At 36.4% G+C, this 5,525-nt stretch overlaps 1 non-coding gene across 1 annotated transcript; it reads right to left on the bottom strand.

The window, feature by feature from the left end:
- Positions 1 to 3,912: 3,912 nt before the first annotated feature.
- On the bottom strand, positions 3,913 to 4,020 carry LOC112767979 (small nucleolar RNA R71). Its single transcript, XR_003185419.1, has one exon. It is a non-coding gene; the product is annotated as a small nucleolar RNA R71 (small nucleolar RNA).
- Positions 4,021 to 5,525: the final 1,505 nt, after the last annotated feature.

The following is a 5,525-nucleotide window of genomic DNA, read 5'->3' as shown; positions in this document are numbered from 1 at the left end:
GTTTTTATGTTAAATTCACATTTCTGGACTTTACTATGAGTTTGTGTGTTTTTCTGTGATTTTAGGTATTTTCTGGCTGAAATTGAGGGACTTGAGCAAAAATCAGATTCAGAGGTGGAAGAAGGACTGCTGATGCTGTTGGATTCTGACCTCCTTGCACTCAAAATGGATTTTCTGGAGCTACAGAACTCAAAATGGCGCGCTTCTAATTGCGTCGGAAAGTAGACATCCAGGGCTTCCCAGCAATATATAATAGTCCATACTTTGCCCAAGTTTAGACGACGAAAACTAGTGTTCAACGCCAGCTCTCTGCCCAATTCTGGCATCCAGCGCCAGAAACAAGTTGCAAAGTGGAGTTCAACGCCCAAAATGGCACAAAAGCTGGCGTTCAACTCCAGAAAGAGCCTCTGCACGTGTAACATTCAAGCTCAGCCCAAGCACACACCATGTGGGCCCCGGAAGTGGATTTATGCATCAATTACTTACTTATGTAAACCCTAATAGCTAGTTTATTATAAATAGGACTCTTTACTATTGTATTAGACATCTTTGATCAGTTGTATTCTATCTCTAGACCTCCATGGGAGGCTGGCCACTCGGCCATGCTTACCCTATATTCACTTATGTATTTTTAACGGTAGAGTTTCTGCACTCCATAGATTAAGGTGTGGAGCTCTGCTGTTCCTCAAAGATTAATGCAAAGTACTACTGTTTTTCTATTCAATTCAACTTATTCTGCTTCTAAGATATTCATTCGCACTTTAACCTGAATGTGATGAATGTGACAATCATCATCATTCCCCATGAACGCGTGACTAACAACCACTTCCGTTCTACCTTTGATTGAATGATTATCTCTTGGATCTCTTAATCAGAATCCTCGTGGTGTAAGCTAGATTGATGGCAGCATTCATGAGAATCCGGAAAGTCTAAACCTTGTCTGTGGTATTCCGAGTAGGATTCTGGGATTGAATGACTGTGACAAGCTTCAAACTCGCGATTGCTGGGCGTAGTGACAGACGCAAAAGGAGGGTGAATCCTATTCCAGCATGATCGGGAACCTCAGATGATTAGCCGTACTGTGACAGAGCATTTGGACCATTTTCACAAGAGGAGGGGAAGTAACTATTGACAACGGTGATGCCCTTGCATAATGCCAGCCATGGAAAGGAGTAGGATTGATTGGATGAAGACAGCGGGAAAGCAGAGATTCAGAGGAACGAAAGCATCTCTACACGCTTATCTGAAATTCTCACCAATGAATTACATAAGTGTTTCTATCCTTATTTTCTGTTTAATTAGTATTATTTTCGAAAACTCCATAATCAATTATTATCCGCCTGACTGAGATTTACAAGGTGACCATAGCTTGCTTCATACCAACAATCTCCGTGGGATCGACCCTTACTCACGTAAGGTTTATTACTTGGACGACCCAGTGCACTTGTTGGTTAGTTGTATCGAAGTTGTGACAAATTACGAATTGAGATTAGAGCACCAAGTTTTTGGAACCATTACCAGAGATCACAATTTCGTGCACCAAGTTTTTGGCGCCGTTGCCGGGGATTGTTCGAGTTTGGACAACTGACGGTTCATCTTGTTGCTCAGATTAGGTAATTTTCTTTTTGTTTTATTTTCAAAAATTTTTCAAAAATCTTTCAAAATTTTCTCCTTTGTTTTTGAAAAAAATTTTTAAAATAAAAATGTTTTCAAAAATATATTTTTCTTCAGAATTTTTAAGAATGAATTCTAGTGTTTCATGAAGCATGTTGAAGCCTGGCTGGCTGTAAAGCCATGTCTAATTCTTCTGGATAGGGCATGTTAGGCGTGTCATGTCTGAGTTACATACTAAAGCTTGGCTGGCTATTAAGCCATTCCTGACCCTTTGATTGGAGCTTTACATTAAAGAGCATAAGATTCCTGGAATTCATATTAAAATTTTTGGAATCCTTATTTTTCTTTTTCAAAATGATTTTTGAAAAATTAAAAGAAAATACAAAAAAATAATAAAATCAGAAAAATAAAAAATATTTCATGTTTCTTGTTTGAGTCTTGAGTCAGATTTAAATTTTGGTGTCAATTGCATGTTCATCTTGCATTTTTCGAAAAATTCATGCATTCATGGTGTTCTTCATGATCTTCAAGTTGTTCTTGGTAAGTCTTCTTGTTTGATCTTGATGTTTTCTTGTTTTGTGTCTTTTCTTGTTTTTCATATACATTTTTGCATTCATAGTGTCTAAACATGAAAGATTTCTAAGTTTGATATCTTGCATGTTTTCTTTGCATTAAAAATTTTTCAAAGTGTTCTTGGTGTTCATCTTGACATTCATAGCATTCCTGCATGCATTCATTGTTTTGATCTAAAATTTCCATGCATTGAGTCTTTTTCATGTTTTTCCCTTTCATCATTAAAAATACAAAAATAAAAAAAAAATATCTTTCCCTTTTTCACTCATAAAATTCGAAAATTTGAGTTGACTTTTTCAAAAATTTCTAAAATCTAGTTGTTTTTATGAGTCAAATCAAATTTTCAATTTAAAAATCTTATCTTTTTCAAAATCTTTTTCAAAAATCAAATCTTTTTCATTTTTCTCAGTTATTTTCGAAAATTTTAAAAATATTTTTCAAAAATCTTTTTCTTATTTTTATAACAAATTTTCGAAAATAACAATAACAATTAATGTTTTGATTCAAAAATTTCAAGTTTGTTACTTACTTGTTAAGAAAGATTCAAAGTTTAAGTTCTAGAATCATATCTTGTGATTTCTTGTGAATCAAGTCATTAATTGTGATTTTAAAAATCAAATCTTTTTCAAAACTAATTTCAATCATATCTTTTCAAAAATATCTTCTTATCTTATCTTTTTCAAAAATTTGATTTCAAAATATCTTTTCTAACTTCCTATCTTCTTATCTTTTCAAAATTGATTTTCAAATTTGTTTCAACTAACTAACTAACTTTTTGTTTGTTTCTTATCTTTTTCAAAACTACCTAACTAACTCTCTCTCTCTCTAATTTTCGAAAATATCTCCCTCTTTTTCAAAATTTCTTCTTAATTAACTAATTATTTTAATTTTTGATTTTAAATTTCGAAAATTACTAACTTTTTTTCAAAAACTATTTTCAAAAATCACTAACTCTTTTTCAAAAATAATTTTCGAAAATTCTCTCCCTCTCTCATCTTATTCTATTTATTTATTCATCTACTAACATCTCCTCATCTCACATATCTGCTCTCCTCACCCTTGTGTTTTTTTCCTTAGATTAGATTCTTTGTCCCCTTCCTTTCTTCCACTCACAAAGGGATCTCTATACTGTGGTATAAAGGATCTCTATTATTATTATTATTATTTTTTCTGTGCCCTCTTCTTTGTCATATGAGCAGGAGCAAGGACAAGAATATTCTTATTGAAGCAGATCCAGAACTTGAAAGGACTCTGAAGAGGAAACTAAAAGAAGCTAAATTACAACAATCCAAAGAGAACCTTTCAGAAATTTTCGAACAGGAAGAGGAGATGGCAGCCGGAAATAATAATAATGCAAGGAGAATGCTTGGTGACTTTATTGCACCTAATTCCAATTTACATGGAAGAAGCATCTCCATTCCTGCCATTGGAGCAAATAACATTGAGCTGAAACCTCAGCTAGTTTCTCTGATGCAGCAGAACTGCAAGTTTCATGGACTTCCATCTGAAGATCCTTTTCAATTCTTAACTGAATTCTTGCATATATGTGATACTGTTAAGACTAATGGAGTAGATCCTGAAGTCTACAGGCTCATGCTTTTCCCTTTTGCTGTAAGAGACAAAGCTAGAGTGTGGTTGGATTCTCAACCCAGAGATAGCCTGAACTCTTGGGACAAGCTGGTCACGGCTTTCTTAGCCAAGTTCTTTCCTCCTCAAAAGCTGAGCAAGCTTAGAGTGGATGTTCAAACCTTCAGACAGAAAGAAGGTGAATCCCTCTATGAAGCTTGGGAAAGATACAAGCAGCTGACCAAAAAGTGTCCTTCTAACATGCTTTCAGAATGGACCATCCTGGATCTATTCTATGATGGTTTATCTGAGCTATCAAAGATGTCATTGGATAGTTCTGCAGGTGGATCCATTCACCTAAAGAAAACGCCTGCAGAAGCTCAAGAACTCAATGACATGATTGCTAATAACCAGTTCATGTACACTTCTGAGAGGAATCCTGTGAATAATGGGAGGCCTATGAAGAAGGGAGTTCTTGAAATTGATACTCTGAATGCCATATTGGCTCAGAACAAAATATTGACTCAGCAAGTCAATATGATTTCTCAGAGTCTGAATGGAATGCAAGCTGCATCCAACAGTACTCAAGAGGCATCTTCTGAAGAAGAAGCTTATGATCCTGAAAACCCTGCAATAGCAGAGGTGAATTACTTAGGTGAACCTTATGGAAACACCTATAATCCATCATGGAGAAATCATCCAAATCTCTCATGGAAGGATCAACAAAAGCCTCAACAAGGCTTTAATAATGGTGGAAGATACAGGTTTACCAATAGTAAACCTTTTCCATCATCCACTCAGCAACTGACAGAGAACTCTGAACAAAATACCTCTAAATTAGCAAACTTAGTCTCTGATCTATCTAAGGCCACTGTAAGTTTCATGAATGAAACAAGGTCATCCATTAGAAATCTGGAGGCACAAGTGGGCCAGCTGAGTAAAAGGATCACTGAAATCCCTCCTAGTACTCTCCCAAGCAATACAGAAGAAAATCCAAAAGGAGAGTGCAAGGCCATTGAATTGATCACTATGGCCGAACCTGTAAAGGAAGGAGAGGACGTGAATCCCAAGGAGGAAGACCTTCTGGGATGTCCAGTGATCAATAAGGAGCTTCCCTCTGAGGAACCAAAGGAATCTGAGACTCATCTAGAGACCATAGAGATTCCATTGAACCTCCTTATGCCATTCATGAGCTCTGATGAGTATTCCTCTTTTGAAGAGAATGAGGATGTTACTGAAGAGCAAGCTGCCAAGTTTTTTGGTGCAATCATGAAGCTGAATGCCAAATTATTTGGCATTGAGACTTGGGAAGATGAACCTCCCTTGTTCACCAATGAACTAAGTGATCTGGATCAACTGACATTGCCTCAGAAGAAACAGGATCCTGGAAAGTTCTTAATACCTTGTACCATAGGCACCATGATCTTTAAGGCTCTGTGTGACCTTGGTTCAGGAATAAACCTCATGCCCCTCTCTGTAATAGAGAAACTGGGAATCTTTGGGGTGCAAGCCGCTAAAATCTCATTAGAGATGGCAGACAATTCAAGAAAACAGGCTTATGAACAAGTAGAGGACGTGCTAGTAAAGGTTGAAGGCCTTTACATCCCTACTGATTTCATAGTCCTAGATACTGGGAAGGATGAGGATGAATTCATCATCTTTGGAAGACCCTTCCTAGCCCCAGCAAGAGCTGTGATTGATGTGGACAAAGGAGAATTGATCCTTCAAATAAATGAGGACAACCTTGTGTTTACAACTCAAGGATCTCTCTC

This window comes from Arachis hypogaea, chromosome 17 (assembly GCF_003086295.3).
Source record: "Arachis hypogaea cultivar Tifrunner chromosome 17, arahy.Tifrunner.gnm2.J5K5, whole genome shotgun sequence".
In the NCBI taxonomy this organism is placed as follows: domain Eukaryota; kingdom Viridiplantae; phylum Streptophyta; class Magnoliopsida; order Fabales; family Fabaceae; genus Arachis; species Arachis hypogaea.
Note: the sequence above shows the minus strand (reverse complement) of the source record. Positions and strands in the feature narration are given on the sequence as shown.